This window comes from Halichoerus grypus, chromosome 12 (assembly GCF_964656455.1).
Source record: "Halichoerus grypus chromosome 12, mHalGry1.hap1.1, whole genome shotgun sequence".
NCBI classification, from domain to species: domain Eukaryota; kingdom Metazoa; phylum Chordata; class Mammalia; order Carnivora; family Phocidae; genus Halichoerus; species Halichoerus grypus.
Window position 1 is genome coordinate 57,805,643 of NC_135723.1, and position 22,565 is coordinate 57,828,207.

The following is a 22,565-nucleotide window of genomic DNA, read 5'->3' on the forward strand; positions in this document are numbered from 1 at the left end:
TTTTTAAAGTTTTATTTCTTTATCTGACAGAGAGTAAGAGAGAGAGCACAAGCACAGGAGTGGCAGGCAGAGGGAGAAGGAGAAGCAGGCTCCCCGCCGAGCAGGGAGCCCGATGCGGGGCTCGATCCCAAGACCCGGGGATCATGACCTGAGCCGAAGGTGGACACTTAACCAACTGAGCCACCCAGGCACCCCCTGGGTGCACATTTTTAACACAGAAAAGAATTAAAGCAAAACTAAAACACATAACAGAAATCGTCTGTAATCCCACCACAAGACAATGACCACAGTTGGTCCTGCACTTACATTTCCCTCCAGTCTTCCAGTGTGCTTTTAAAAACCATGGCTGAGATCTATATTCCTGTTCATAACTAGTTGCCAGGGCAGTAAATAGAAAAGCACAGTTTCTTCTTCAGCTTTCCTCATAGAGGAACATGCTGTGTTCAGTATCCAACAGCTTTTGTTCCTTCTGCCATGGAAAACTCACTCTATCAAGGAAGGCTTTTTCGATTTTTATTGGCCTCTTCATCTTTTTATCACCAAAGTAATACCTGTTCATTAAAAAAAAATTCAAGCAGGGGCGCCTGGGTGGCTCAGTCGTTAAGCGTCTGTCTTCAGCTCAGGTCATGACCCCGGGGTGCTGGGATTGAGCCCCACATCAGGCTCCCTGCTCCATGGGAAGCCTGCTTCTCCCTCTCCCACTCCCCCTGCTTGTGTTCCCTCTCTCGCTGTGTCTCTCTCTGTCAAATAAATAAATAAAATCTTAAAAAAAAATTCAAACAATGTAAAAATGTATAGTCTCTCCCCATCCCATGTTTGATGTGTCTGGTTCCAGACCTTTCCTGTTTCATATAACAACGTATGTGATCTATACCTCTATTGTTTTTAATCTATAAAAATGGAATAATAATGTGGATTCTGTCTGATGACTTTCGTTTTTAACCTACCAATATATCGTGGATGCCATACATGTTTTTAGTGTGAAAAAGAGAAAGCAAAAAGAAAAACTGGGCTAGAAAGTGAAAGCAGCCTCTTCAATCTGGATGCCAGGAAGAAAGTCTGTACTGGGTTTGCTATGTTAATTGAAACCACAACCCAAGACTATTATATACTTTGTCCTAAGTATGGGATTGAGAAATGTAACTACGTGGGTTGCTATTTCTTAAAGCACCCAGAACAAATAATAAATGTATGGAAAAGAGGCCTAAGAAAAGGCTTACGTAAGTCTTCATCACATAACTATGCTTCAATATGGCACCGGCCTAAAATTTCACTTTCTTTTTTTTTTTTTAATAGAAAGTACTGCTAAAAAATAGTGAACTGCCTAACATACAGATTTACCTTTTCTTTTCTTTTCTTTTTTTCAGATTTACCTTTTCTTTAAAAGTTCTACAAATATATCTTGTGTCATATAGCATCTATGTGTCAGGAACTGGGCCAGGAGATGGGATATATCGGTGAGGAGCCAAAGACTTTCTCCTCCACTCCTCAAGGTCAGGGGAAGGTGGCAGGTTGAGACAGACAGTCAACGATAGGCATAATTAATAGACAAATTATCTAGCATGTTAATGTGTGCTATAGCAGTGGGAAGAGCGGCTGAAAAGGTAGGGGAAGTTGGTTCGGAGAGGTGGGGCAGACTGGGGCATTAAATGAGACCATCCGACTTGGCTACATTGAGGGGATAGCTTTTAAGCAAAGCCCTGAAGAAGGGGAGGGAGTGGGCCAGGCAGATACAGGGGGCGGGGAGGTGGAGGGGGAGGAAGCTGCCTGGGTGTTTGTGATGGGTTGAATTGTGTCCTCCACGTCCCCCTAAAAAACAGTATATTGAAGTCCTAACCCCCAGCACCAGGGAATGTGACCTATCTGGAAATAGGATGTTTCTCGACGCAATCAAGTTAAGAAGCATTCAGAGGATGGGCTCTAGCCCAACGACTGATGGTCAGCATGCTGACCCTCGCATGAAGAGCTCAGGCTAAATAAAGCTAAATGGGATCTGCAGAATTCCACAAACCACACTGGACTTAAAACCCTCTCCCAACCCCGAAACTAGCTAGGTAACTGCTGGAACCAACTTTAGGACGGTCCCTGCAGCGCTCCGTGCACACAGACCCTCTGGAGCGATGTGCTCATTTTTTCTAGATGGACCGAAAAAGAAGACCAGAAAATTCTATCATTGCTAAGTGTTTGGTGGAATATGTATGAAGATGTTGAAAAATGAAGATGACACAGTGGTTGTGATGACAACTCCTTCCTTCCCGTCTCCCAGCGATTCCCTCTCCTGGCACAGGGGTCCTGTGCGTGACGCTTGGTTCGCAGAGTCTGCTGCAGAGCCCGGATGCCCGGCCTGCCTATCGTGGCTCTGGTGTCACGTAAGCGCGCACCATCCCTGCCGGCGCGCCTCTCAGAAGTCTGCCCCTAACGCTGGGAACTAGACTGCGAACTTTGTCACCAGCCGTACTTGGAGTGATCAGCTGTCACCCTGCCAGTGCAGGAGGAAATACACAAAGCACCATGGAGAAGAACCTGAGCAGAGAGGAGAGCAAGGCTGAAAAGAAGAGATGAGCTGGGCAGATCCTGGAGACCTGGGAGGAAGGTGCTGAAGAGTCAGCCCGGACCCTGACGAACTTCTACTCCAGGGTCTGCCGGGGATGCTTTCTCTGGAAAGCCCTCCTCTTCCCCCTCGACAGGATGAGGACCGTCTAGTGCACCCTCAGCCCTCGCCACGCTGTTCACCCGAGGACCAGGTGGGGGCCCTTTCTTGCTCAGTCCTGAACACCAGCACCTGGAGACAGCGTCGGGCACAGGGCAGGTGCTCCGGAGCAGGGTGCCAGAGAGTAAGTGAGGAGCTGAAGGAGGTGATGCCAAAGGGCACAAGAAGATGCAAGCCAAGTGCCCACATGGAGGGCTGCAGCTAAGAGGAGAGGCTTACTCCTCAATCTTAGTTTTGCGTATGTCTCAGTAGGAAAAGCAAAGCAATAATGTAAGAGACACTTCCTAGGATTGGTCTTCAGAAAACTTCTAAAGGAGAGCTTTCTGGGTTTGCTTGTTTGTGTTTTTTACTACTGGCATCCCCAAAGGGTCAGACATTTTGAACTCATGCATTAAATCTTGGGGCCTCAGAGCATGCTTGTTTCCTTGCGTCCCTTTTTTCCATCCTTTCTTTCTTCCTTCTTTCTTTTTATTTTCCCTTCTTTTTTTCCAGACATTTCTCGAGAACCTATTCTGTGCCAAGCACAAGGAGTGTACCAAGGATATAGTGATGGAGCAGATAGCCCCTGACCCAGAAGAACCTCAAGTCTAATTTATGTTCATGAGGAGAGGCTTTCTGATGCTGAAGTAACAAGTTACTGCCAGTTAGCATGACACAACCTAATTTCTCACTTCTACAGAGTCTCTCATAGACCAGAAGACTCTTGCTCATCCAGTGACAAGGGAATGCGGGCCCCCTCCATATTGGAATGCTACCATCTCACACAGGGCTTCCAGAGCCATGAGAAGACAAGAACAAACATGGAGGTGGCACAATGGTTTTTTCTGGACTTGGGACCAGAAATGATGAATTAGTCCCACTCAGAGGTCACCGGCCTGAAGTAGTCACATGGCCCCAACCTACCTGCAAAGGAGGCTGGGAAATGTCGGGAGCACATGTATATTTACTGAGCATTAAATGTCAGTGTCACACTGATGAAGGACACAGACAAGGAAACAATAATTTCTATGCCAGGTGTTGAGGGCAGTGATCAAGGTATACACAGCACGCTAAGGAGACACAAAGGGCCTTCATCTCAATCTGGGAAGGGGCAGGTGAAAGCTTTTCTAAGGAGATACTTTTTCTTTTCTTTACTATATTTTCAGATCAACAGTGTCAGACAGAGCATACCTCTGCACTACACGAAGACCTAAAATTCAAAGTATATACTATTTCTTTTTTAGAGATACATACTGAAATATTTACAGATGAAATGACATGGTGTCCGGAATTTGCTTCTAAAATTACTGGGGGATTGAGTAGGTGCAGGGGGAGCTAAAATAGGCAGTTTATTAAAAATCGGTGAGACTTGGTGATGAATACATCGGATTCTTTATGCTATGCTTTCTACTTTTTATTTATGTTTCAAATTTTCCATAATAATTTGTTTAATTACATAGCCATCGGGCAGCTGACAAGTATAGAGTGTCTTATTACAAACCACACTGATGTCACCTAAATTTTTAAACAAGCTATTGCTCTGGTTCCACTCCCACCCTTAATCTCAGTCCTCGGCTTCTCACCCCTTCTTTGCTGACTGGCCTTTATTCACATCTGTCTTGCGCTCTGCAGCCACTTCCATCAATGTGGCTTGAGCCCTTGTTCCAGCTGAGCAAACGTGACTCACTGAGGAGCACTGACCCCTCCCACCATGCTTCCCTTCCAAGCAAAAAGCCCTCTTGATGAACTTCTGACAGCGTCTGCCTACATTCACTCTCAATTAATTATGTTGATACAACCTACGCGAACAAAAGCAGCTCTAAAGTTTCTATACCAGCCCTAAATTTCAAGAGCAGGCAACTTCCTGTTTAGGAAAGTAGACATGGCCCCAGACTCAACGAACTCTATGTCTTCTTCCACTTAGACAAAAACCTGATTCATCTTTGTGCCCCTCACACCCAGCGCTGCACAAAGGCTGCCACAGACCGAGGGCTGGGGAAGTTCTTATTGAGGGGATGTGTCTGGTCCCCTCAGTACTGCTCTTAATCCACAGTACTCCAGGGCTGAAGGGAGCTCACAGAGGCAGTTTCTCGCTGGGACCACACTCATCAGCTCACACTCATCGAGAATTTTCAGCTGCCACCAGACACAGAGCCCCGCGTACACTCAGCCACCCTCTTTCCTGAACCCCTATGTGGCCAAAATGTCACTCAGAGACACTCCCCAGTGGGTGCCACATTGTCTCCAGCTTCTTACTCCACAAAAGGGCCTCTCTCCTTTCACAGGTCATTATTTTAACATCTTACTATTTTAGAAGCCTCCTGTTTTTAAAATAGCCAATAGCCAGCCTCCTCCTGCTGAAGCCGCAGCGTCTACTGCTAATGTCTTCACATTCCAGCAGCTCTCTGGGAAGGGGGCAGGCGGAGCAGTCTCCTACACCTACGACAAGAGTCTCTGCTCTGCACGTTCAGTGGCATTTCATATCTAGAAATACATCTGGAATTAGTCCAGAGCCTTAAAGAAAGAGCTTTAGTCCTTATTTGTAACTTTGCTTTTCCCTCCTCCAGGCTCATGAAAACTTTGGCCAACTTGCTTCAATCCATTGAGTTTTACAAATGAACAGGAATAAACATTTTGCTTCTAAGTTTCACTGGGAATGAGAAAGAATGCAAATTAGTCTTAATATATCTTCAAGAAAAAAATGTTTTAACCTTAGCAGAAAATGTACTTCCCTGGGATTTCAAGAGGTTTTCATTTTTCTTTTTAGCTTGTCTGTATTTTCAATTCTTTTCCATGTGGAGCATACATTATTTTGTAATTTTTTAAAAAGTGGTTATCTTTTTTCTTTCTTTTAAACCAAGGTTTCTCAACCTTAGTGCTGTCGACAGTCTGGACTCGGTGATTATTGCTGCAGTGGGGTGGGGAGCCACTGTAGAATGTTCAGCAGCATCCTGGCCTCTACCCCCTAGGTGCCAGCAGCAGCCACACAGCTACAATGATAAAAAAAAAAAGTCTCCAGGCAATTGCCACATGTCCCCTGTGGGGGAGGGAAGCAAAAGCACTTATTTAAAAATCCGCCATTTTAAGAGGAGTCCAAGATGGCGGAGGAGTAGGAGACCTGGAATTTGTCTGGTCTCAGGAATTCAGCTGGATAGGGATCAAACCAATCTGAACACCTACGAACTCAACAGGAGATCAAAGAAAAGAAGAGCAACAACTCTCTGAACAGAAAAGCGACCACTTTCTGGAAGGTAGGACGTGCGGAGAAGTGAATCCGAGGCGATATTCGGGAGGATAGACGGCGGGGGAGGGGCCTCCGTCGGCCGCTTCTGGCAAGTGATAGAGCCGCGGAGCACAAAATCGGAACTTTTAGAAGTCGGCTCCCCGGAGGGATGTCGCTCCAGTGGCTAAGCGGGGGGTGGAACCCTCGCGGGACAGTGTGGTCTCAGGACCCTCGGGGTCACAGGAAGACCGGGGGTGCCTGAGTGCGGCAGAGCTCCCAGGTATCGGAGCGGGGAAGCCGGCTGCAGAGATGGAGCCAAGGCGTGGGCTCTCAGCTCAGGGTTGCCATAAACCATGATCCGCGGCACAGTCAGGCCACTGCTCCTCCAGCAGGGACCCAACAAGCGGCAGATCCGGGGAGACTCACCTTCTTCCCCCGGGAGGAGCGGCGCGGGAGCGCACCGCAGGGATCTGCTGGGTTTGGAGACTCCACATGGGTCCGGTGCCAGAGATAGAAACGCGGGGTCACAGGCCGGGTGAGCACGGAGTGTGGCAGGAGACCAGGGAGATGGGAGTGACTGACTGCTTTTCTCTGGGGGCGCACTGAGGAGCGGGGCCCCGAGTTCTCGGCTCCTCCGGGGCAGAGATTGGGAGGCCGCCATTTTCACTCTCTGCCTCCAAAGCTGTATGGAAAGCTTGAAGAGAACAAAAGCTCCGGAGAGCAAACCCTAGCAGATTACTTAGCCCGGACCCGGCAAGGGCGGGGCAATTCCGCCTCCAGCAAAGACATTTGGGAACCACGGCAACAGGCCCCTCCCCCAGAAGATCAGTGAGAACAGCCAGCCAAGACCAAGTTTACCCATCAATGAGAACAGCAGAACTCCAGCGCTAGGGGAGTAATGCACAGAGAATCCATGGCTTTTTTCGTCTTTCAACTTTAATTTTTTAAATTTTCTCTATTTTTTTCTTTTTTAAATTTTTCTTCTTTCCTTTTTCAACGAACTTCTTATTAATTCCTTTTTTAAAAATCTTTTTTAATTTTCATTTTTACAGTCATATTCTAGCCCTTCATCATATTTAACCTTATTTTTGTATATATATAAGTTTTTCTTTCTTTAAAATTTTGGGATGCAGTTTCTTCTAACAGACCAAAATACACCCAGAATCTAGTGTATAGCTCTGTTCTATTCACCAGCCTGATCATATTCTCTTTTTTTTCTCCTTCCCCAACCCCTGGTTTTGGGTCTTTTCTGATTTGTTTCGTGTATATTTCTCTGGGGTCATTGTTGCCATTTTAGTATTTTGTTCTCTTGTTCATCTATTCTTCTCTGGACAGAATGACAAGATGGAAAAACTCACCTCAAAAAAAGAGAACAAGAGGCAGTCCTGACTGCCAGGGACCTAATCAATATGGTGTCATAAGTAAGATGTCAGAACTAGAGTTCAGAATAATAATTATAAAGATGCTAGCTGGGTTTGAAAAAAAGCATAGATGACACTAGAGAGTCCCTTTCTGGAGAAATAAAAGAACTAAAATCCAATCAAGTCAAAATCAAAAAGGCTATTAATGAGATGCAATAAAAAATGGAGGCTCTAACTGCTAGAATAAATGAGGCAGAAGAGAAAATTAGTGATATAGAAGACAAAATGATAGAGAATAAAGACATTGAGAAAAAGAGAGATAAACAACTACTGGATCATGAGGGGAGAATTTGAGAGATAAGTAATACTATAAAGCAAAACAATATTAGAATAATTGGGATCCCAGAAGAAGAGGAATGGGGGCAGAAGGTATACTGGAGCAAATTATAGCAGAGAACTTCCCTAATCTGAGAAAGGAAACAAGCATCAAAATCCAGGAGGCACAGAGAACCCCCCTCAAAATCAGTAAAAATAGGTCAACACCTCGACATCTAATAGTAAAACTTACAAATCTCAGAGACAAAGAGAAAATCCTGAAAGCAGCTCAGGACAAGAGGTCTGTAACCTACAATGGTAGAAACGTAAGATTGGCAGCAGACCTATCCACAGAGACCTGGCAGGCCAGAAAGGACTGGCATGATATATTCAGGGCACCAAACAAGAAAAACATGCAGCCAAGAATGTTTTATCCAGCTAAGCTGTCATTGAAAATAGGAGGAGTGATAAAAAGCTTCCAGGACAAACAGAAACTAAAAGAATTTGCAATCACCAAACCAGCCCTACAAGAAATATTGAAAGGGATCCTCTAAGCAAAAAGAGAGCCCAAAAGCAACATAGACCAGAAAGGAGCACAGACAATATACAGGAACAGTCACCTTACAGGCAATACAATGGCAATAAATTCATATCTTTCAATAGTTACCCTGAATGTAAATGGGTTAAATGCCCCAATCAAAAGACACAGGGTATCAGATTGGATACAGCAAGACCCATTGATATGCTGTTTGCAAGAGGCTCATTTTAGACCCAAAGTCACCTCCAGATTTAAAGTGAGGGGGTGGAAAATCATTTATCATGCCAATGGAATGCAATCCTTATATCAGACAAATGAGATTGTAAACCAAAGACTGTAATAAGAGATGAGGAAGGACACTATGTCATAATTAAAGGGTCTATCCAACAAGAAGATCTAACAATTGTAAATATTTATGCCCCTAACATGGGAGCAGCCAGTTATATAAGCCAATTAATAACAAAATCAAAGAAACACATTGACAATAATACAATAATAGTAGGGGATTTTAACAACCCCCCCCCCACTGCAATGCACAGATCATCTAAGCAAAAGATCACCAAGGAAATAAGGGCTTTAAATGACACACTGGACCAGATGGACTTCACAGATATATTCAGAACATTCCATCCCAAAGCAACAGAATACACATTCTTCTCTAGTGCACATGGAACATTCTCCAGAATAGATCATATCCTGGGTAACAAATCAGGTCTCAACTGGTACCAAAAAATTAGGATAATTCCCTGCATATTTTTGGACCACAATGCTTTGAAACTGGAATTCAATCACAAGAGGAAAGTTGGAAAGAACTCAAATACATGGAGGCTAAAGAGCATCCTACTAAAGAATGAATGGGTCAACCAGGAAATTAAAGAAGAATTAAAAAAATTAATGGAAACAAATGAAAATGAAACACAACTGTTCAAAACCTTTGGGATGCAGCAAAGGCGGTCCTAAGAGGGAAGTATATAGCAATACAAGCCTTTCTCAAGAAACAAGGAAGGTTTCAAATACACACCCTAAGCCTACAACCAAAGGAGTTGGAGAAAGAACAGCAAATAAAGCCTAAACCCAGCAGGAGAAGAGAAATAATAAAGATCAGAGCAGAAATCAATGAAATAGAAACCAAAAGAACAGTAGAACAGATCAACAAAACTAGGAGCTGGTTCTTTGAAAGAATAAGATTGATAAACTCCTGGCCAGACTTATCAAAAAGAAAAGAGAAAGGACCCAAATAAATAAAATCATGAATGAAAGAGGGGAGATCACAACCAACACGGAAGAAATACAAACGATTATAAGAACATATTATGAGCAACTATATGCCAGCAAATTAGATAATCTGGAAGAAATGGATGCATTCCTACAGATGTATAAACTACCAAAACTGAACCAGGAAGAAATAGAAAGCTTGAACAGACCCATAAGTAGCAAGGAAATTGAAGCAGTAATCAAAAAATCTCCCAACAAACAAGAGACCAGGGCCAGATGGTTTCCCAGGGGAATTCAACCAAACACTTAAAGAAGAATGAATACCTATTTTTCTGAAACTGTTCCAAAAAAATAGAAATGGAAAGAAAACTTCCAAACTCTTTTTATGAGGCCAGCATTACCTTGATCCCAAAACCAGACAAAGACCCCATCAAAAAGGAGAATTACAGACCAATATCCCTGATGAACATGGATGCAAAAATTCTCACCAAAATACTAGCCAATAGGATCCAACAGTACATTAAAAAGATTATTCACCACAACCAAGTGGGATTTATTCCTGGGCTGCAAGGTTGGTTCAACATCTGCAGATCAATCAATGTGATACACTACATTAATAAAAGAAAGGACAAGAACCATATGATCCTCTCAATAGATGCAGAAAAAGCATTTGACAAACTACAGTATCCTTTCTTGATTAAATCTCTTCACAGTGTAGGGATAGAATGGGTCCTCAGTATCATAAAAGCCATATATGAAAAACCCACAGAGAATATCATTCTCAATGGGGAAAAACTGAGAGCTTTTCCCCTAGTGTCAGGAACATGGCAGGGATGTCCACTATCACCATTGCTATTCAACATAGTATTAGAAGTCCTAGCCACAGCAATCAGACAACAAAAAGAAATAAAAGGCATCCGAATCAGCAAAGAAGTCATCAAACTCTCACTGTTTGCAGATGATATGATACTTTATGTGGAAAACCCAAAAGACTCCATCCCAAAACTGCTAGAACTCATACAGGAATTCAGTAAAGTGGCAGGGTATAAAATCAATGCACAGAAATCAGTTGCATTTCTATACACCAACAATGAGATAGAAGAAAGAGAAATTAAGGAGTCGATCCCATTTACAATTGCACCCAAAACCATAAGATACCTGGGAATAAATCTAACCAAAAAGGCAAAGGATCTGTATTCAGAAAACTATAGAATACTCATGAAAGAAATTGAGGAAGACACAAAGAAATAGAAAAACGTTCCATGCTCGTGGATTGGAAGCACAAATATTGTTAAAATATCTATGCTACCTAGAGCAATCTATAATTCAAAGCAATCCCTATCAAAATACCATCAACGTTTTCCACAGAAATGGAACAAATAATCCTAAAATTTGAATGGAACCAGAAAAAACCCCGAATAGCCAGAGGAATGTTGAAAAAGCAAAGCAAAACTGGTGGCATCACAATCTATTACAAAGCTGTAATCATCAAGACAGTATGGTACTGGCACAAAAACAGACACATAGATCAGTGGAACAGAATAGAGAGATCAGAAATGGACCCTCAACTCTATGGTCAACTAATCTTCGACAAAGTGGGAAAGAATGTCCAGTGGAAAAAAGACAGTCTCTTCAACAAATGGTGCTGGGGAAATTGGACAGCCACATGCAGAAGAATGAAACTGGACCATTTCTTTACACCATACACAAAAATAGACTCAAAATGGATGAAAGACCTAAATGTGAGACAGGAATCCATCAAAATCCTTGAGAACACAGGCAGCAACCTCTTCGACTTCAGCTGCAGCAACTTCTTCCTAGACACATCGCCAAAGGCAAGGGAAACAAAGGCAAATGAACTATTGGGACTTCATCAAGATAAAAAGTTTTTACACAGCAAAGGAAACAGTCAACAAAACCAAAAGACAACCGACAGAATGGGAGAAGATATCTGCAAATGACATATCAGATAAAGGGCTAGTATCCAAAATCTATAAAGAACTTATCAAACTCAATACCCAAAGAACAAATAATCCAATCAAGAAATGGGCAGAAGACATGAACAGACATTTCTGCAAAGAAGGCATCCAAATGGCCAACAGACACATGAAAAGTGCACAGCATCACTTGGCATCAGGGAAATACATTTCAAAACCACAATGAGAAACCACCTCACACCAGTCAGAATGGCTAAAATTAACAAGTCAGGAAACGACAGATGTTGGCGGGGATGCGGAGAAAGGGGAACCCTCTTACATGGCTGGTGGGAATGCAAGCTGGTGCAACCACTCTAGAAAACAGTATGGAGGTTCCTCAAAAAGTTGAAAATAGAGCTACCCTACGACCCAGCAATTGCCCTACTGGGTATTTACCCCAAAGATACAAATGTAGTGATCCGAAAGGGCACATGCACCCCGATGTTTATAGCAGCAACGTCCCCAAAAGCCAAACTATGGAAAGAGCCTAGATGTCCATCAACAGATGAATGGATAAAGAAGATGTGGTATGTATGTATATATTACTTGGCCATCAAAAAAATGAAATCTTGCCATTTGCAATGATGTGGATGGAACTAGAGGGTATCACGCTAAGGGAAATAAGTCAATCAGAGAAAGACAGTTATCATATGATCTCACTGATATGTGGAATTTAAGAAACAAGGCAGAGGATCATAGGGGAAGAGAGGAAAAAATGAAACAAGACGAAACCAGAGAGGGAGACAAACCATAAGAGACTCTTAATCTCAGGAAAGAAACCGAGGGTTGCCTGAGGGGAGGGGGGCCAGGGGATAGAGTGGCTGGGTGATGGACACTGGGGAGGGTATGTGTTGTGGTGAGCACTGTGTGTTGTGTAAGACTGATGAATCATAGACCTGTACCTCTGAAACAATACGTTATATGTTAATAATTTTTAAAAAATAAAATTAATTAAATAAATAAATAAAACCACTATTTTAAACTGCAAAAATGAGGGGTCTTTGAAGGGTTTTGGAAGCTATATGGATAAATGAGGACTCTATGGGCTAGAACAAGTCATCAAGCTGCTGAGATTAAATGTGCTAAAGAGGGGCCAGGCATTTCTAAACAATCAATGTCCACCTGCACAGATCTCTCTAACCCTGCAGGCTGGCCAGGGGTTAAGGGAATGTCCCCCTGGGGACAGCAAGTAAGACAGGCTGAGAAGCACAGCCAGGCCCGGGTGCCCCTGCAGAAGTCAGAAAAGACGTCACCAGTGGTGGAACTGGCCTCCCGTGCTCACGCACTGGATGCCATTGCTTCCCAGAGAAGGATAAGCAGGAGAGAGAGAAGAGGCAGCAGCTTCAGGTGAGGGGAACCACTAAGCAACAATGGCGTAAACCTCAGTCTCAGAATTCGCAGGGCGTGGAGTGCTCTGCTCTTCACCCCAGATGACGGGAAGCCCCTTTTCCTTTCAACACCAAGCGTTCTCCGACTCGCACATCTGCTCTGCAGCCTTCGAACGCGGCACAGCTATGGGTGCAGAATGTGGCCGTGGCAAAGGCATGTCACAGCATCCTGCACAGGTCCTAGGAGTGTGTGGGGCGGAGGTGAGTGAGCAGGAGAAACTCACCCACCGACTGTCGCCGCAGAGCGGGGAGAGAGAGTTTCTGCAGGCGTCTGCAGAGATTTGCCAGGAAAAGGAACCGTGACAAAGGCTTGAAGTGTTTGCAGGGCAGAGCGGCCAGGGGGTGCCCCTGAGACAGAAGTGGGATGGGGGGTGGAATTCGGCCCCCTTAGGAAGCACAGCTCACCAGCGTGCCCCGAGACTTTGCCTGGCAGGTTCAGAGCAGCCCCCGGAATTCAGCCTCAGCCAAGGCCTCCGGGGAAAGAGGAAAACTTCTTGCTTTTAAGCAGGCATGGCAGTGGTGACCAGCGTGGACTCAAGATCCCCCAATTTGGGGGCAACCCTAGGAAGGGTGTGAGGAAAACTTGGGAAAGATGGAGATGGGCAGAAAACTCGGGGTACTGGGTGTCGTGTCCTTCCTTGCCTTTGGGCTATTTCACAACTCTGGAGTTGCAGAAAAATGGGTCATGTTAGGGCTTGAATTGTGGCCCCTCAAAAGATATTTTGAAGTCCTAACCCCCAGTACCTTAGAATGTGACCTTTCTTGGAAATGGGGCCACTGCAGATGTAATTAGTTAAGATGAGGCCATCCTGGAGTACAGTGGGCCCCTAATCCAGTATGACTGGTGTCCTTAGAAGAAGAGAAGAGGCACAGAGAGACAGACACACAAAGGGAGAAGGGCCTGTGGTGACAGAGGCAGAGATTGAATGCTACGCCTGGCAGCTGAGGAATGCCAAAGATGGCCAGCGAACCCTCTGGCAGCCTCGAGGGAGGAGCAAGAAAGGGCTCTCCCCTGCAGGTGTCGGAGGGAGTTGGTTCCTGCCCACCCCCTTGATTTTGGAATTCTCGCCTCCAGAAGGGTGAGAGAATAAATTTCTGTTGTTTTAAGCCCCCTAGTTTGTGGTACTTTCTTACGGCGGCCCGAGGAGCTAACCCAGGTCGTAATGCAAATGATTCTTGTCCACTGAAATACAAATGAATTTTGTCCAGTGGAACACTCCTGATTATTGTCCTGTGGGTTACTGACCAGCTCTGGGGCTAGAGGTGAATTCACTTCAGCACTCCTGATGACCTAAATGCACGTGCGATTTTTGAATTCTCCCTTGAACCAGTACATAGTTACATCTTGTTTCCTCAGGAATTAAAGAGTTAAATAAAACCTTTCACCTTGACATTTTATATGTGAGAGTCATGATTTCACCTTTATTGAAAAACTGTCTTTCAACAGGGGGCAGGGCCCCTCAAAGACTGCCCAGGATTAAACTCCTCCTTACCATGATCACAGGGACAGAATTCTATTTAATTCCACTTAGAAAATCGAAGGAATGGAACTATACTTGCACCCAGTGTAGACAAGCAGATTCATAACCACAGCACAGAGAAGTTGGATCTGAAGAGTAGAGAGTGACCCAAAAGCCTAATTTGGGAGACTTTGTTTTATTTAGTTTTGATTCCCAAAGAACAGTTTCATTATTATTGGCCTTATTTTAAATCTGCCGTTTTCATCCAAAGCATTAGGTCTCCACTGGGCCAGCCCCCAAGAGTCTTTGAGAGAAAGTCCCGTGCTGTCCTCAAGGAACCCAAAACTGAGGGCTAAGTACACCACCTGTCACTGAGTGAGTATTCATTGCTTATAAAGGACTATTTCCTCCAAAAGTGGGATGGTAGCATACACCACTAGCTCATGGAGGACTACTTCGTCAGGTTTTAATTGTAGTAGTATACAACAGTGGTCTCAAGCAAGCAAAGCATTTTATGAATCTCTCTGTAGGTAGCAATTCCATATGTTACCAAAAAATCATAATGCAACTATGCGATAGACTGGCTTACTAAAATAAAGAGACTAAGCTGGAAATATTATATAAATCAGTAGTTTTTTTAACAAGGCAGACAGTGATTATATATTTGAAAAAGACTACTTCAACTGAAAATGAAGGAATGATAGCAGCCCTAGGCAAAATTAACATTTCTATAATTGAGTCTAGTGCTCCTAAGTCCTTTTAGTATCCCTTTTTAAACAGTAGCTTTCAAACTGTTGTTATAAAATAGACATGTAAATTCATACTAAGGTGAGAATGACTAACAACACATGATGAGTTATCACTTTGGGAACATATTTACATCGTAATGAGGACAGTTTAATCCCTTAAGCACTTAGGAAGTATCTTCTTTGTTGGAGCATCATGTTGCTGCCGTGAGCTTTATATGATCAAGCCCAGCTCCTGGCACATGTGACATAAAGTTAGTCTGAGTTCCAGACCCAGAGCCTGCTGGATCCTTCTGACCTAAACAAAACTCTTAATCTTTCCCCCGCAACCAGTTCCCCCTCTTCCATCTCAGTAAATAACATGCAGCATCCATTCAGGTACTCAAACCAAAGTAGGTAGTGCTCATGATCCTTCTCCTAATTCACCCTCTACGTCTAATCCATCAGCATATCTGTCTGCTCTGCCTTCAGAATCTATCCCAAGCCCATACATTTCTCTCCATCTCCTAGTCTAAGCCACTATTATATTATATCTGGACCGGAAATGTCCTTCCTACTGGTCCTTGATTCCTTGCTTGCCCCTTCATAATCTAGTACCTACACAACAGCCACAACAGCCTCTTAAAAACATAAATTAGATGGTACTCTCCTTTAATGGTTTCCCATTGCACTGGATGTAAAATGCAAACTTCTTATATTGACCTCAAGGCCCTGCATGATATGGCCCACCACCTCTCTGATCTCATCTCCTGTCTTTCTGACCCTTGCTAACTCGGCTCTAGCCATACTGGTTTCCTTTCAGTTTTCTGAACGGTCCAAAGTGGTCCTGCCCCAGGGCCTTTGCACTTGCTGCTCCCTTTCCCTGGAAAGCTCTTACCTGGGCTTGCCACATGGCTCGCTTTTTGCATCATTTATGTGTCAGTCCGAATATCACCTCCTCACAGAGGTCTCTCCTGATGTAAATACCCCTCCCAATCATGCTCTGCCACAGCACCGTTTTTAGTACTTTCCTCATGCTGGCACCATCCAGAAACCCTGGCTTGCAGAGCCATCTTCCCACATGCTCCACCTTCCAATAAACACCCACTAGAATGCAAGCTCTATGCAAGCAAGGATCTTGCCTGTCTTGTTCATCGCTACATCTCAGTTTATATTAAGCACTTAATATTTATTAAATGAATGAAGATGGAAGATAGAAGGTTTGAGGGAGAAATTATACCTGTCGCTTCAGTTAGTTCCCTCCATGGGCAAGCTCAGCCAGGCCTATGTGGGAGAGAGATTTAAATGATAACTTCCAAGTACAGGTCGTTTTAGAAACGACAAGGAAAGAGGATACACCAGACACAGTTCTAAGTAATAAACAGGAAGGCGCACAGGAAGTATAGTGTAAAAGGATAATCAGAGAGAGTCTGAATAGAGAAGGAAAGAAAAAAATCACCAGGACCTCACTCCACTCGAGAGAAACCTCAGGAACATCCAGGTACTTCTTTGGATACTCCAAAAGGAAGAGTTTAGAAAATAAGACTCAGGAGGTTTGGAGCTCATTTTAACATAACTTTCAAAAAGAACTAGAAAAGAGAGTGGTATGGATCAATAGGGCCAAACCCCCCGTCAGAATTGAAGGATGCCTACCTTCCACCTGGCAGCTTCTTTCTTAGGGATACACAGAAGTAACCACTCGAATGTAAAAATGTCACAACAAAATGCTGTTTGTTGAAGCTCTGTTTCAAAAAGTAGAAAATTGGAAACAGGCTAAAATGGCCACCACTACGAAATGGATTAAATAATTTATGGGAGCACCCATGCAGTTAGGATCTCACAGAGGCATGAAAAAGAATGTGGTGGATCTCTGCGCAATGACTTAGAAAGATGTCACAGTGTTTGAAATGAATGAAGCAAGAGAAAATACAAGTTGTAAAATGATCTTGTTTTTGCAGTTGTATTATATGTTATTAGCCAGAGAAGGAAACAAAAAATCTACAGGAGCATAACCAAGGTAGCCGCAGACATGATGTCTAGAAATTTTGCTTTTCATTACATATTCTTTTTATGCTTTTCTTTACAGTGAGCATATATTATTTTTTAAATCAGAAAACATATATATATATGTTATATATATATATATATGTATATATATATATATATGTTATATATATATATATATGTATATATATATATATATATATATATATATATATATGTTTCTTTATGCCTGCCTGTACTTCATCTCGCTTCATCCTGTGATACACTGGGAGGGGTACAGTAGCATTCACTCTTCCCCACTTCGTACAAAGTTGTGATGCATCTCCACTTGGAAAACTGCAAAGATTTCTGTGGTTAGACCTCAAGGAAGATGCCAAAGGTTTGGAGAAGAGACAGAGAGAAGAAACCAAAGCAGTCAGGGAATGGTGTGATTCGTATACATCAGACAAACAGAGGGTTTGGATGTTAAAGCCATGAGTGTTAAGACCTAAAGTTTGAGGGGTTCCTGGGTGACTCAGTTAAGCGTCCTACTCTTGATTTCAGCTCAGGTCATGATCTCAGAGTCGTGAGATTGAGCCCTGCATCGGGCTCTGCACTAGGCATGGATTCTGCTTAAGATTCGCTCTCTCCCTCTCCCCCTGCCCCTCCCCACCCATGCACATGCACTTTCTCTCTCTCTCAAAAAAACAAAAAAGAGCAAAAGACTAAAGTTTGAAAACTGTGGAAGAAACAGTTATGTGGATCAAAGATCTGTTCTCTAAATTCCAAGACTCTAACATGTAAGGAAAAGATGTGAAACTTGAAAATCCTAGCTCTTGGTTCAATACAAGGTAAGTATTACCTATAGAAAGCATTACACCAAAGCTAACACAAACTGTAGAAACTGACATTTATATCAATCCATAAATGATGTTCTGATAACTGTAATGTGGGACCCCAGGCCCAAGCATGACCTGCCACCAAACGCCCCCACAGGGTCACTGCAGAGACAGAGTTTGGGGCCGTGGGCCACTTCCAGATTCAGTGCCACTTTTATGATGATCTTTTATCTCTTTTCCATTCCCTGAGAGCAATGACTTTTTTTCTAAGATTTTAAATCATGTACTTTGGGTTTAGATTTCTTTCTTCAAAATACATTGTTTTTTGTTTGTTTTGTTTTGTTTTTTAAAGATTTTATTTATTTATTTGACAGAGACACAGCGAGAGAGGAAACACAAGCAGGGGGAGTGGGAGAGGGAGAAGCAGGCTTCCTGCCAAGCAGGGAGCCCGATGCGGGGCTCGATCCCGGGACCCTGGGATCATGACCTGAGCCGAAGGCAGACGCTTAACAACTGAGCCACCCAGGTGCCCCCAAAATACATTGTTTTAAGCTACTTGAATTTGCTTTGTGTCTTTACTTCAGACAGCATCTTCCTTTACACATCAGAACGCTGCTCACTCTCCTATTTGGCATTCAGCAAATCTTAAAACCTTTGGGTTATTCTTCTCATGGATATTATTATTTATTCATTGTATTTTCAAAAGGTACTCTCAAATTGAGCATATCAGAGTTAACAATATCATTGTCCTAAAGATTCAGACTATATTTTATATTCAGCTTTTGTTTAAACATAATCTAGTCTTAGTTCAATCCACGTATCCAAAGCCATGCCTGGAATTACCACCTACTAAATGATTATATCCTGGATTTATGAATATAATTACTTACATAGACAAGCAGTTTAGTATAGTAGAGAAGTATAATTATAGCAGTAAACTCTATAGTAATACGGAGCTCTCATCGGGGAATGTCACCACCTTCAGGACGTGAAGAGGGCACGACCCATCACTAACTCCTCTTCCCACAGCCCCTCAAAATGTTACTCTGTCTTTTTCAATGGAGAGAAATAGAGTAAAACACTCTGCATTTGCCTGTTTATCTTGATTCTGTCCGATTTCTTAAACTAAAATGCGTCTGTCGCCGTGGTTATAGGCCCCAGCACAAAGCAGCATTTGCAGATGCTGGAGTTCAATCTCCTCTGTCCTTCCTCGTTCCCACTGGGCCACGTCTGCCACCGTGGAGGGCAAGTGGAGCGAGAAGATAGCTCACAAACTCCACTTTAGAATGTATTCAAGTCGACTCCATCAATGGATGAATTGATCAACAAAATGTGGTCTATACATACGATGTATTATTTTCAGCCTTAAAAAAGAAGGAAAGACTGTCCTATGCCACAACATGGAATCAGCTCAAGGATATTATGCTAAATGAAATAAGCCAGTCACAAAAAGACAAACACTGTACAATTCCACTTATATGAGGTACCTAGAGTAGCCAGATTATAGAGACAGAAAGTAGAATGGAAGGTGCCAGGGGCTGGGGGAGAAGGGGATCAAAAGTTGCTGTTTAACGGGTTTAGATGAAAGAGGTTCTAGAGATTAGTTCAACAATACAAATACACTTAACATTACTGAACCATACACAAAAATGGGCCTATGATGGTCAGTTTTATACGTATTTTACAAGTAAAAATCTTAGAAATTCTTTTCAATGTGCTAAAATTGTACAAAAGCATTATCTCCACTATAGACAACAGAATCTACATTTTTAAGCAGTGACATTAACCATGTAACTTCACAAAGAAAATGTTTCCTAGTATGTCACAAAGTGTGACATAAGATATGGGGCACCTGCCTGGCTCAGTTGGAGGAGCATGCAACTCTTAATCTTGGGGTTGTGAGTTTGAGCCCCTTGTCAGGTGTAGAGATTACATAAGTAAATAAAACTTAAAAAAAAAGAGAGAAAAGCATAAGTTATATAAAAGTCTCCTGTGAAAAGGCAACATGTATCTTTAATTAGAAAACTTACATTTAAAATTATTTCCAGATTGTGAGGCTATCAACAAACTGATCCTAAACTTTATAGGGAGAGAGGCAAAAGATCCAGAATAGCCACCATGATATTGAAGAAACACATGATATTGAAAGACTGACACTCTCCGACTTCGAGACAGAGTTACAGCAATCAGACAGTGTGGTGTTGGTGAAAGAATAGGTAGCTAGATCCATGGCAGAAAATAGAGAATCCAGAAATAGACCCACCCAAATATAGTCCATGCTGACAAAGGAGCAAAGGCAGTGCAATGGAGAAAAGGTAGTCTTTTCATCAAACTGTGCTGAACAACTGGACATCCATATGCAAAAAAACTAATCTAGATGCAGACCTTACAGTCCTCACAAAAAATTAACTCAAAATGGATTATAGACCCAAATGTAAAATGCAAAACTCCTAGAAGATAATATAGGAGAAAACATAGATGACCTTGGGTGTGGAGATGCCGTTTTGGATACAACACCAAATGCATGATCCATGAACAAAAGAATTGATAAGCTGAACTTGATTAAAATTAAAAACTTCTGCTCTGCAAAAGACACTGTTAAGAGAATGAGAAGATACGCCACAGAACTGGAAGAAAATATTTGCAAAAGACACATCTGATAAAGGACTACTATCCAAAATATACACAGAACTCTTAACTCAATAGTAAGAAAATAAACAAACCTAATTTTAAAGTAGGTTTAAGGCCTGAATAGACACCTGACCAAAGAAGATAAACAGATGGTAAATGAGCATATGAAAAGATGCTCCACATCATATGTCATGGGGGCATTGCAAACTCAAACAATGAGATACCATTATATGTCTATTAGAATGGCAAAAATCCAAAACACTGACAACACCAAGAGCTGGTGAAGATGTGGAGCAACAGAACTCTTACGCATTGCTGGTGGGAACGCAATATGGTACAGCCACTTTGGAAGACAGTTTGGCACTTTCTTACAAAATTAGACATACTCATCATACACTCCAGCAATCACACTCCTTAGTATTTACCCAAAGGGGTTGAAAACTTATGTCCACACAAAAACCTGCACACGGATGTTTATAGCAGTTTTATTCATGACTGTCAAAACTTGGAAGCAATCAAGATGTCCTTCAGTAGATGAGTGGATAAATAAACTGTAGCACATCCAGACAACGGAATATTGTTCACTGCTTCAAAAAAAAAAAAGACAGCCATCAAGTCATAAAAAGACCAAGAGGAAACTTAAGTGCGTATCACTAAGTGAAAGAAGCCAATCTGAAAAGGCTACATCCTGTATGATTCCAACCATATGACATTCTGGAAAAAGCAATTCTATGGAGACAGTAAAAAGATCAGGGGTGGCCAGGGGTTAGAAGGAGGAAGGAACGAATAGGGTGAGCACAGAAGATTTTTAGGGTAGTGAAACTATTCAGTCAGTTCACTAAAATGATGGGTGTAAGACATTATACTTCTGTCAAGACCTATAGAACTGTGGACGTAGTTAATTGTAACAAATGTACCACACTAATGAAGATATTAATAATAGGGAAACTGGGAGGGGAGGGGTGGAGGTTCTATGGGATCTCTGTATTATCTGCTCAATTTTTCCTTGAATCTAAAACAGTTCTAGGGGCGCCTGGGTGGCTCAGTTGGTTAAGCCTCCAACTCTTGGTTTTCCTCAGGTCATGATCTCAGGGTTGTGAGATTGAGCCCTGTGTTGAGCTCCGCAATCAGCTGGGGGTCTGCTTGTCCCTCTCCCCCCACCCTGCCCCTTTGCTTTGCCCACTTGCGAGAGTGCACTCTCTCACATGTGCGTTCTCTCTAAAATAAATAAATTAAATCCTTAAAAAATTAAAAATAAAACAGTTCTAAAAAATAAAGTCTACCAATAAAAAACATATTTTTGCTTTAAAGTATCCTTCTGTCATGAATCTGCGGCTGCTAATCTGCTGCCAGTGCTCTAAGCCCTTTCTCTCAAAGTGGTGAAGGATAAACCCTGCTCCTGCTAACTTCTGAGGTTCTGTCCCAGGAGCAGGGGGGTCAGATCATCTCTTTCCAAGGAGTAGTGGACAGCAGCTTTCCCTTTGGGGAAATACTCCCTCCCCCACCCCATGTGGCCTTTGTGGGACGACCAATCCCAGTGTCTTCTTATCCAGAGGTTGAGCACCTGACCCAAGAGAGGCCAGTCACCCTTCTAGAAACAAAGGAGTTCGCAGGGGAAAGTGATGGGAGTGAGTCATTCTAAGGAAGGTGCTACAGAGAGAATATCTGTTGTTCCAGCTACCTAGTTCTTCCCAAGATCTGACTATTGAGCTCTATGGAAAGGATACCCAATTTCTTTACCAAAAAAGTCTTTTTTATCTTGAGTCAGCCAGAGATGGTTGGGTAGCTTGCAACCGAACCCTAGCTGATACATTTGGGGAAAAAAGATGCTAAAACCCCAGGCTCATTTGGGCCATGAGGAAGCGGCATACTACTAAAGTTTGAAGGAATGCCTACTATGTCCCAGGCTCCGAGCTGGGCACGACAGGGAGAGGTGAACATGGCGTGCTGCCCTTCAGGGGCGCAGAGTCATAAAATGTATAGAATGTTGGCTTGGGACAGACCTGGATCTGCCCTTACTTCCTGTGGGCCCTTCTTTAAGTCACTTAACCCCCATGTGGCTTAGTTTCAGCACGTAAAAGGAACAAAAAATATCTACCTTTCATGCCTTTTGCCAAAATTTAAAATTATGTGTAGCCCCTACCTTTTCGCTTGGCATAGAGTAGATCTTAAATAGATGATAGCGTAAGATGGATAACAAGTTTTTATTCTTTTTTTTAAAG